This window comes from Panthera uncia (genome assembly GCF_023721935.1).
Source record: "Panthera uncia isolate 11264 chromosome B2 unlocalized genomic scaffold, Puncia_PCG_1.0 HiC_scaffold_24, whole genome shotgun sequence".
Classification (NCBI taxonomy): Eukaryota; Metazoa; Chordata; class Mammalia; order Carnivora; family Felidae; genus Panthera; species Panthera uncia.
Window position 1 is genome coordinate 78,040,324 of NW_026057580.1, and position 12,410 is coordinate 78,052,733.

The following is a 12,410-nucleotide window of genomic DNA, read 5'->3' on the forward strand; positions in this document are numbered from 1 at the left end:
AAAGCAGTAAAAATGAAAAGTTTTGTAAAATATTAGTCAAGGAAATCACAAAATAAAAGGATGTAAAAGATGACAACATATACCTAAAACATGGGAAGTAGACAAGTAAAGAATGGTTTCAAAATCAAATGCCTATCAATATAGACTGCTATATACAGAAGATGTTATACACAAACCTAATGGTAACCACAAATCAAAAACTCTTAATAAACTTGCAAAGAATAAAGAGAAAGAAATCCAAATATATCACTGAAGAAAATGAGCAAACCATGAAAGAGTGAAATACAAGAAAGAATCAAGCAAAATCTTCCGAAACAACCACAAAACAGGTAATAAAATAGCAATAAAACCATATCTGGTATCTGAAAGTAAATGAACTAAACACTCCTACTAAAAGACATAGGGTGAAAGAATGGAAAAAGAAAAAAAAATAGGACTCATTTATATACTGCTTATAAGACACTCATTTTAGACCTAAAGACAACTGCAGACTGAAAGTAAGGGGATAGAGAAACATTTATCATGAAAATGGATATCAAAGGAAAGTCCAAGTAGCAATACTTATATTGGACAAAATAAACTTTAAAACAAAGACTGTAACAAGAGATAAAGAAAGACATTATACAATAATAAAGGGGATAATCCAACAAAAAGATATAACAACTGTGAATATTTATGCACCCAACATGAGAGCACACAAATACATAAAATAGTTAATAACAAACATAAAGGAACTAATTGATAATAATACAATAATAGTAATGGACTTTAACACCCCACTTATGTCAATAGACAGATCATCTAAAGAGAAAATCAACAAGATAACAATGGTTTTGAATGACACACTGGACCAGTTGGACTTAACAGATATATTCAGAGAATTCCATCACCAAACAGCAGAATACACATTCCTTTCAAGTGCACATGGAACACTTTCCAGAACAGATCACACATTAGGCCACAAAACAAGCCTCAACAAATTCAAAAAGATCAAAATCATACCATGCATCTTTTCTGACCAGAACACTATGAAACTAGAAGTCAACCACAAGAAAAATTCTGGAAATGCCACAAACACATGGGGCAGGGGTTTAAATAACCCACTACTAAACTAAGAATGAGTCAACCAGAGAATCACAAAAGAAATTAAAAATTAAATGTAAACAGATGAAAATGAAAAGACAATGGTTCAAACCCTTTGGGACACAGCAAAAGCAGTTCTAAAAGGGAAATTTAGAGTAATACAGGCCTACCTCAAGAAGCAAGAAAATCTCAAATAAACAACCTAATTTTAAACCTAAAGGAGCTATAAAAAGAACAATAAACAAAATCTAAAACCAGCAGAAGGAAGTAAATAATAAAGATTAGAGTATACATAAATGATATAGAAACTAAAAAAATTGAATTAAATTTAAAAAAATAGAACAGACCAATGAAACCAGGAGCGGTTCTGTGAAAAAAGTCAATAAAACTGATAAACCTCTAGCTAGATTTGTCAAGGAAAAAAAAGAGAAGGAACCCAAATAAATAAAATCACTTACAAGAGAGGACAAATAATAACAAACACCACAGAAATGTAATTATAAGAGAATATTATGGAAACCTATATGCCAACAAATTGGAAACCTAGAAGAAATGGATAAATTTCTAGAAATATGTAACTTACCAAAACTGAAACATGAAGAAATATAAAATTTGAACAGAATTATTACCAGCAAAAAAAATTGAATAGGTAATCAAAAAATTCCCAATAAATAGAAGTCCAGGCCCAGATGCACAGGTGAATTCTACCAAACATTTAAAGAATAATTAATACCTATTCTGTTCAAACTATTCCAAAAACAGAAGAGGAAGGAAAACTTCCAAATTCATTCCAGGGGCCAGTGTTATCCTGATATCAAAACCAGATAAAGATGCCACAAAAAAAATAGAAATACAGGCCAATATCTCTGATGAACATAGATGTAAAACCTTCAACAAAATACTAGCAAAGCAAATCCAACAATACATTAAAAAAATAATTCACTATAATCAAGTGGGATATATTTCTGTGTTGTAAAGGTGGTTCAATATTCACATTCACAAATCAATCAACATAATACATCATATCAATAAAAGAAAGTGTAAGAATATCATATGATCATTTCAATAGATGCAGAAAAGGCATTTGACAAACTACAACATCCATTCATGATAAAGACTCTCAACAACAACAAAAAAAACCCTCAACAAAGTAAGTTTAGAGGGAACATGCCTCAACAAATAAATATATATGAAAAACCCCAGCTAATACCATCTTTAATGGGGAAAAACCAAGAGCTTTTTCCTGAAGTCAGGAACAAGAAAATGATGTCCATTCTTACCAGTTTTATTCAAAATCGTATTGGAAGTCCTGGCCACAGCAATCAGACAACAATAACAAATAAAAGGTATCCAAATCAGTAAGGAAGAAGTAAAACTTTCACTATTTGCAAATGACATAATGCTGTATATAGAAAACCTGAAAGACTACACCAAAAAACTGTTAGAACTGATAAATGAATTCAGTAAAGTCACAGGATACAAAATCAATCTGCAGAAATGTGTTGCATTTTCTTTTTTTTTAAGTTTATTTATTTTGAGAGAGAGAAAGAGAGAGCATAAGCAGGGGAAGAGCAGAGAGGAGAGACAGAATCCCAAGCAGGCTTTGCACCATCAACACAGAGCCCGATGTGGGGCTCAGTTTGTGAACCATGAGACCATGACCTGAGCTGAGATCAAGAGTCAGACACTTGACCAACTGTGCTACCTAGGCACCACATGTGTTGCATTTCTATACACTAATAATGAAGCAGCAGAAAGAGAAATTAAGAAAACAGTACCATTTATAATTACACTAAAAGTAATAACACATCTAGGAATAAACCTAACCAAAGAGGTGAAAGACTTATACTCTAAAAACTGTAAAACACTGATGAAAAAAATTGAAGGTGACACAAAGAAAGGGAAAGACATTCCATGCACATGGACTGGAAGAACAAACCTTCTTAAAATGTCTATACTGCCCAAAGAAATCTACACATTTAATATAATCCCTATCAAAATACCAACAGCAGGGGCACCAGGGTGGCTCAGTAGGTTAAGCACCCGACTTCAGCTCAGGTCATGATCTCACAGTTGATGCGTTTGAAACCTGTGTCAGGCTCTGTGCTGACAGCTCAGAGGCTGGAGCATGCTTCAGATTCTCTCTCTCTCTCTCTCTCTCTCTCTCTCTCTCTCTCTCTCTCCCTCTTCCCTGCTCACACTCTGCCTCTCTCTCTCTCTCTCAAAAATAAACATTAAAAAACATTTTTAAAAAAATACCAATGGCATTTTTCACAGAACAAACAATCCTAAAATTTGTGTGGAACCACAAAAGACCTTGAATAAACTAAGCAATCTTAAAAAAGAAAAGCAAAGTTGGAGGAAAACTTCAAGTTATATTATAAAGCTATAGTCATCAAAAGAGTATGGCATTGGCACAAAAATAGATCAATGGAACAGAATACAAAATCCAGAAATAAACCACAACTATATTGTCAATTAATCTCAACAAGGAGAAAAGAATATCTATGAGAAAAAGACCATCTCTTCAACACATGGTGTTGGGAAAACTGGACAGCAACATGCAAAAGATTGAAACTGGTCCACTTTTTACACTATACACAAAAATAAACTCAAATTGTATTAAAGACCTAAATGAGGCTTGGAACCATAAAAATCCTAGAAGAGAGCACAAGCAGTAACTTCTCTGACATCAGCCATAACAAATTTTTCTCTAGGTATGTTCTCTCAGGCAAGGGAAACAAACGCAAAAATAAACAATTGGGCTACATCAAAATAAAAAGCTTCTGTACAGCAAAGGAAATAGTCAACAAAACTAAAAGGCACCCTACAGAATGCGATAAGATATTTGAAAATGACATATCTGATAAAGGGTTAGTGTCCAAAATATATAAAGAACTTATAAAACTTAACAACCAAAAAACAACCCAATTAAAAATGGGCAGAAGACATGAATAGACATGAAAAGTTACTCAACATCACTCATCAAGAAAATGCAAATCAAAACTGCAATAAACTATCACCTCACACCTGTCAGAATGACTAAAATTAACAACACAAGGAACAACAGATATTGGCATGGATGTGGAGAAAGGGAAACATATTCTTGGTGGGAATGCAAACTGGTGCAGCCACTCTGGAAAACAGTACAGAGAGTTATCAAACTCTCTTATAGAGAGTTTCTTATAGAGGAATTTATACAGGTTCCTCAAAAAGTTAAAAATAGAACACCCTATGATCCAGTACTCATACTCCTGGGTATTTACCCAAAGAATACAAAAACACTAATTCAAAGTGACACATGTACCCAATGTTTACAGCAGCATTATTTACAATAACAAACATACAAAAGCATCTCAAGTGTCCAGCAATTGATGAATAAAGAAGAGTTGGCATGAAAACTGCCAATCTTGCCACGTCCAATGACACGGACGGAGCTAGAGAGTATAATGCTAAGCGAAATAAGTTAGTCAAAGACAAATACCTTATGACTTCACTCATGTGTGGAATTTAAGAAACGAAACACGGGGGCGGGGGGGAAGAGAGAGGGAGCCAAAACAAGAAATAGACACTTAACTGTAGAGAACAAAGGGATAGCTTTCAGAGGCGGGGGTTGGGGGATAGATTAAAGGTACTGGAGATTAAAGAGTGCACTTGTCATGATAAGCATCAGGTGATGTATGGAATTATTGAATCACTATATTGTATACCTAAAACTAATATTAACACTGCATGTTAAACTAACTGGAATTAAAATAAACACTAAAAAAAAGAAAACTAATTCACATGGACAGACCACATAGACAGATCCTAAGAATATATGCAGAAAGAAAGAGAGAGACCTAAACAGCTCTCAGATCTTCCAGTCCCCTGTGTTTCAATTCCAATCCACTGACTGACTAAACCATGTGAGAGACTGTTATGGACTGAATTATGACCTACACAAAATTCACATGTTGAAGCCCTAACCCCCAGAGTGACTACATATGGAGACAGGACAGTTAAGCAGGTAAATAAGGTTAAGTGAGCTCATAAAAGTGGGGCTTAAGCCAATAACCGGTATCCTTATAAGTAAGGAGGAGATACCAGAGATCTCTCTCTTTTCACCTCTGCACAGAGGAAAGGCCGTGTGAGAACACAGTGAGAAGTCAGCTGACTGAAAGCCAGGAACAGAGACCTCACAAGAAACCAACTCTGTGGGCATCTTGATCTTGAACTTCTTGGTTATGGTGGTCTGAGCATACTAATAGAGAGACTTTGAGTCACAACCATACAGTCAAGCCCTCTCCAAATTCCTGACCCACAAAAACTATGAGAGGTAATAAAATGGTGATCCTCATTTTAAGTCATTAAATTTTGGTGTTCTCTGTTATACAAAACAGATACTTGAGACATTGCCCTTGAGGCACTCATAAGGAAGATAAAATAAGTAATTATATATCAAAATGCTATATTAATTATGTATCAAATTCTATGAGCTAGGAAGTAAGCAGACAGAGAGCAGAAGGTTTTTTGAACTGAAAATTTTTAAATATTAAATAATTGACCAGAAGTAGACCTAGGATGAAGACCGTTTAGGTGGGTTCAAACTGGGAGAAAGGAGGTATCACTGAAGGATATTATCAATGAGGTATGCTATGAATTGAACTATATCCCCCAAATTTCATATGTTGAAGCCCTAACCACCCCCATGTAACTATATCTGAGACAGGGCCATTAAGGAAGTGACTAAGGTTAAATGAGGTCCCTGATGCAGTAAAACTGGTGCCCTTATAACAAGAGGAAGAAACAACATAGTTCTCAGAAAAAGGGCCCTCATTGGAACTTGACCATCCTGGAACCCTGATATAGCACTTCCAGCTTCCAGGACTGTGAGAAAATAAACTTCTTTTGTTTAAGCCCCCCAGTCTATGGCATTTTGTTATGGCAGGCTGAGCTTACTATTACAGGTGACTTCACACTTTTTTTTCAGAACTTAATTAGTTTGAGTATCAAACCCTTAGTAAATATGGAGAAAAATAAAAATATGTTTATCATTTGTCTGATCCACATATTAGTCTATGAGCAACTTTAAGACAGGAGTTACATTCACTGAGGTACATCCCAGCACCTAGATCATGACCTGTATCTGAGTCATAGTAATTGCTGAAAGAATGGAGAAAGGGAGAGGAGTTATAAAACTAAATCTTTCAGTGATATAGAACCTAATACCATCCAGTAGAATATCTAAAATAACCCAGAGAAAGAAACCTTCCTGAGAGAATAAGTGGAACATACCAATTAATGGAATGGAACTTGCCAAAATGGAGAAAACATCTATGAAGCTCTGGGTTAACCAGTGTCAGCAGTATTCAGTCTACAAAAGGCTGGTTTGGTTTTTTGCCTGGGCTTTAACCCACTCATTCTCAAAACTTTCTTCCTACTCATTATGCCCCAATAATTTTTCAGTGCTGGTATAACTGTCTATTGTGACCAGTCTGGGGTGCATGACCTCTTGCTAATCCCCACCTTGTTTTGCAACCTCCAAAAGCTCTTTCTCTGCTGATTTCAGACTCCCCTGAACTCACTGTTCAATTCTTAAATGTTAATCCACATCTAGTTTTGGACACTTTTAAATGAAAAGAGTGTAAATAAATGTGCACCTCACACGCATCACTTTTAAGAAGTCTAAAACTTTTAAAAGGCCAACTACATGCAAAATAATCATTGAGAAGAAAAGGCCATTTACTGTGTACTTAATGAGTGCAGAGCAGGAAGTGAAAGATAAGCAGAAAGAGAAATTTCAGTCCCAGATCTCTCAGTGTAACATTTTTCTTTGTCTTTGTGATTGTAAGCACTCATTTATAAGTGGATTCTTTATAGTAAACTTACTCTAGACCAAATTTTCACCTGGCCTTTTTACTGTAATCAAGTATCAAGGTGGGAAGACAGACTAGGCTCTCTCCTAATGCCCCTGGCTCATGCTCCTTTGATTCCATAACTCGGCCAGATTTGGGCTTGCCAGTTTGACTGCCTCTCAGATTTCACTGGGGGAAACAAACTGAACTAGGAGTTCAGCTTCCTTGACACTGAATATTACTTTGTAGTGGCTTCCTATTTAATCTTCGATAAAACTTGAGCTGTCATTACTCTACAGTTTCCCCCAAAGGAGTTACTTTTTACTGAGATAGGACTAGATTTCCAAATTTGCTTTTAATACAGACACATATTTCCTACTGGATCTCTTCTTAGATCTCTGAAGTAGTAAAACCTATTGGAAAGTGGAGTATGTATGAGGGATATGTATTTATTTCTGAATATGACCCAATTCCAAATATGTCATAAGAGTTGAGCCCTATGTTGAAGAATAAGCTAGTATTTTTCAGTGTCCTAACTATAAACCATATAACAACTTGCGGTACAGGTAAACCCCGAAAGAAAATAGGATTGAATCATGGATGATGAGCTGTGAAATCATTACTTCCTAGCCAGAAGGCAAGGCCCTGAGTTTTGGGTTAAAATAGGTGACATCTGTCTTATTATATCTTCCATGACTATGTGAAGACATGGGAGAGCAGAAGCATTCTGACTGAAACTTATCCTCAAAGTGAACTTCAAATACAACTAGACAACAGAGGCCATAAATATTGATTGATTGGTCTGAATTAAGAAAGCATGCAATTGGCTCAAAAGGAAAAGAATTTCTCTTAAACAACTGTACTAGATATAACTACAAAGTAATTTTTAAATTTCCACAAAGCACACACTGAAATCAATATTTTTACTTAGCAAGTTAAATGTTGCACCATCTAATTCATATGTAACATTTAGAATTTTCTAAAGCTTACAGAGCATAAAATAATGTATAGTGTTATCTAATAGCTGGAATAATGATTATTTCAAAGTAGTTCCTAACATAAATATTTTAACATGCAACCCACTCAGTGCTGCTTCAGGTTTATAATTATTTTTGTTATTGAGAATTTTGAAAATAGAATTGTCATGAATTTTTGTTTACACCCCTAATGCAGCTAGATTTTAGCTACTAGAAAAAAAAATTTCTGGGCTTTTATGACTCTCCATGGGTTTAGTCTGTGTCTGTCAAGCACTGATGTGCTAATTTGACGGTGGATCCTTCGCCAGTTTGTTATCCCAGACTTCACGTTTACCTTGGCTTCATTTGGACTTCTTAATGCACTCCGCTAGTGTTGGGGTACTCTAGCATTTCTCTGCAACTTACATGGCAATGCTAACTCATGCCACATCCTCACTTTGCATCCTATATTCCCTGACAACCTGTGAAGAATGAGTGAGTCTTCACTGGGTGATTGCTTTGTGAAGAAAAATGAATAATTTAACTGATAATCATGGTCACCTATCAGACTATGCATTTTTTCCTAATAAGTGATTTTGCTATGTTTTGTTTAAACCTTATGCTGAATTTTTCATGAGCTGGATGAGTGCTTTCCAGCATCTGTTTATAATGTCGACTAACATTTTTTGGTATGAAATGAAACCTTGGAAGATGAGAACAGAAAAACTGCATGTTTAAAAAGATATATTACCTTTCACAATGGGGGCTCTCTGTGCTTGAGTTACAAGGTCTCCAGAGGTTTCAGAGTGATTTCATGATTTTCAAATCTTGCATTCAAATGATTACATGTTACACAGCATATTGTGTCATCTGCACACTGCTTAAAGACCAATTTGTACTTAATATTTTGAAAGACAGGAATCATAGGAGCTGAGTACTTATATCCAAGTATTCTTGATGAGTAATATCTAAAGGTCTGAACACTAAAAGCTCCTATTTAAAAACTAACTTTAAACCTTACCAAAGAAGTTCATATGTCTGTTTGAGAATATTAGAGGCATAAAAGAGTATTTTATTCACTGAGTGGTAACTACTGAGGAAATGGAAGATTAAGGAGGAGAATACACTGTATAGAGCAGGGAATTTTAAATAATTAACTTATAAAATAATTGGCTTTCAATTTATGCATTTCCAAGGAAGTTTTAAGCTTGAAAAAAAATTATCTGCATAGTAATTTGCAGTTTCAAATGTTTTTAAATGATTATCATGTTTAATGTATTTATAAATAATTAGAAATCCAAATATTTAACTTATTTAAAAAATATATTCAAGCTAAAATACCTTTAACTTTTAGAAGCTCAGCAGAAACAACGAAGGTAAATGCATTTAGTTCTTTAGTTCACATGTAAATGAGAGTTATATTTGGTAAATTTATTTTGTTTTTGATGTATGATAATCTTTTGGCTTTTTTCATCAAAAAAATAGAGGATCTAGTGGCACTCAAGTAATTCTATTGCTATTGAGTTATTGACTAAAATGTGAACACATAAAGAGAAGAGAAACCCCTCATTTAAATTTGTATTACCAATGACTAGCAAAGTGTTTGGCATATATCAGGCACATAATTAACTGTGGCATGAATATCTGACAATGGCAAATAGATAGAAAGATACAATCTTTCCAATACAAATGGAACAGCAAAATGATAATTTAAGAATAAGGTTGTGGCTGAATAGACACTTTTCCAAAGACATCCAGATGGCTAACACATATATGAAAAGATGCTCAACATCACTCATCATCAGGGAAATACAAATCAAAACCACAGTGAGATACCAACTCAAACCTGTCAGAATGGCTAAAATTAACAAATCAGGAAACAACAGATGTTGGTGAGGATGCGGAGAAAGAGGAACACTTTTGCACTGCTGGTGGAAATGCAAACTGGTGCAACCACTCTGGAAAACAGTATGGAGGTCCCTCAAAAAATTAAAAATAGAACTATCCTGTAACCCAGCAATTGCACTTCTAGGTATTTATCCAAAGGATACAGGAGTACTGATTCAAAGGGGCACATGCACCCCAATGTTTATGGCAACAATATTGACAATAGCCAAATTATGGAAAGAGCCCAAATGTCCATTGACTGATAATGGATAAAGAAGATACAGTATATGTATACAATGGAATATTACTCAGCAATCAGAAAGAATGAAATCTTGCCATTTTCAGCAACATAGATGGAACTAGAGTGTATTATGCTAAGCAAAATAATTCAGTCAGAGAAAGATAAATATCATGCTTTCACTCATATGTGGAATTTCAGAAACAAAACAGATGAACATAAGGAAAGGGAAGGAAAAGTAAGATAAAAACAGAGAGGGAGACAAACCGTAAGAGACTATTAAATACAGAGAACAAACTGAGAATTGCTGGCGGGGTGTTGAGTGGGCTAAATGGGTGATGGGAATTAAGGAGGGCACTTGTTGGGTTGAGCACTGGGTGTTATATGTAAGTGAAGAATCATTAAATTCTATTCCTGAAATCATTACTACACTATATGTTAACTAACTTGGATTTAAATTTTAAAAAATAGATAAATTTAAAGAGAAAAAAAGAATAAGGTTGTGACAAGGCTTAGTGCAAAATGGATTGGATTTCAAAAAAATGTGGGTGAAACTTAATACAAATAATAATGACCTCAATTTAAAACTAAACTCTTAGCAAAAATTTTAGAATTTAGCTTAGAAAATAAAAAATACATAACATTTGCATAGCGTTTCATAATTTAGTAAACAAGTATATATTATCTTATTTGCTCCTCTTTTCCTGGCATTTGGATATTAATACTGTATTTTATTTATTCTCTTTATTTGAAGGATAGCAGAGATACATGAAAGTGCATAAATTAGACCTCTCACTCTAGTGTACAGTATGAGGGTTTTTTACATATATATGGCCCTGAGTAATCACACCAAACTCAAAATATAAAATATTTCCAGATCCCATAAGCTTTCTACTATTCTTTATTTATTATCACTGATTAGTTTTGCCTGTTCTCATACTTCATACAGATAGAACCAGAGAATAAATGTATCTTTGTGCCTGACTACTTTCTGTCAGTAGAGTACCTATAAATTTCACCCATATTATAGCATATATCGGAGTTGGTTATTTTTTATTGCTGCAGAGCATTTCATTATACAAATATACCTATATTTATTTATCCATTCTCCTGTTAATATTTTTGCTAGTATTAATAAAACTGTGAACATTTTGAGTACTACTTTTATATGTACTCATTTGTCTTTTATATGTAACTGGGAGTGGAATTATTTGGCCATAAAATTTTCCAAAGTGGTTATATAATTTTATGCTGCTATCAGCAACATATGTTCCATTTGCTCCGTATGCTTGTCAACACTTCATATTGTCAGTCTTTTTAATTTTAACCATCAGGTGGGTATGTAGTAGTATTTCATTGTGGATTATTTTCATTTTAAAAACAAAAAAAAAAACTAAATTCAGAGCAATTACATGGCTTACCTAATTACATATATAGTATAAGCTATGACCCCCAAGCTTGGTTTCCAGATTCTATATTCATTGTTTTGCTTCTTCTATTACACAATGCTAGTGTTCTTCCTTCCTTTCCCCTTTTTCTTTGGTCTTGTCTTTGTAGTTTTTGTTACGAAAAATTTCAAACCTAGAGAAAAGTAGAGGAGAGTGTATGTAACTTAGATTTAACAATTGTTTACACTTTGCTATATTCATGTATTTTTTGCTAAAAACTTAAAATAAATTGCATATATCATGACATTTTATCCCTAAATATTTCATTATATGTTTCTAAAATATAAGGATATTTTCTTACATAAAATGAAAGTTTTAGCTCAACTCAAACAATTAACAAAAAGCCCCTAATATTATCTAACAACTAGTCCTCAAATTATCCAATTATTATAAGAATACCTTTTACAGCTGTTTTGTTCAAAATAAGATTCAATCAAGACTATGCATTCACTTGCTACCATTCTGTGATATTTACAATAATTCAAGTGCAAGTTTCATTCTTCTGCTTCTTCTTTTGCTTCTTATTATTATTTGGTAAAGTGTAATATTAAGCCTATATAAGGATTTTTCTCTTCCAACTAAAGTCTAAGTATTATAGAACATGGCATAGCTAAACATTCTCTTATATATTTATCATTTATTAAAACTATATGATGTGTGCAGACACCAGGTACAGCGTAAAAGAGTGGACATTACACCAATATATCAAAAACTGTATCTTAAAAAAAAATACCCCAGCATGCTCAAGTAAAAGAATATGAAGAATGCGATAGATATGGAGGAAAGAATTAGTAAATTAAAGAAGCAATCTTGGTCTTTGTTCTTTAAAGGATTCCTATTAACTTACACAGCTTTTTTCTCACATATAATTTCCATTCTCAGTAGGAATTGATTAACCTTTTATTGCTACTATTATTACTAATGGGTGGAATACAAGATGAAAGGAGTCTGTATCCATTCT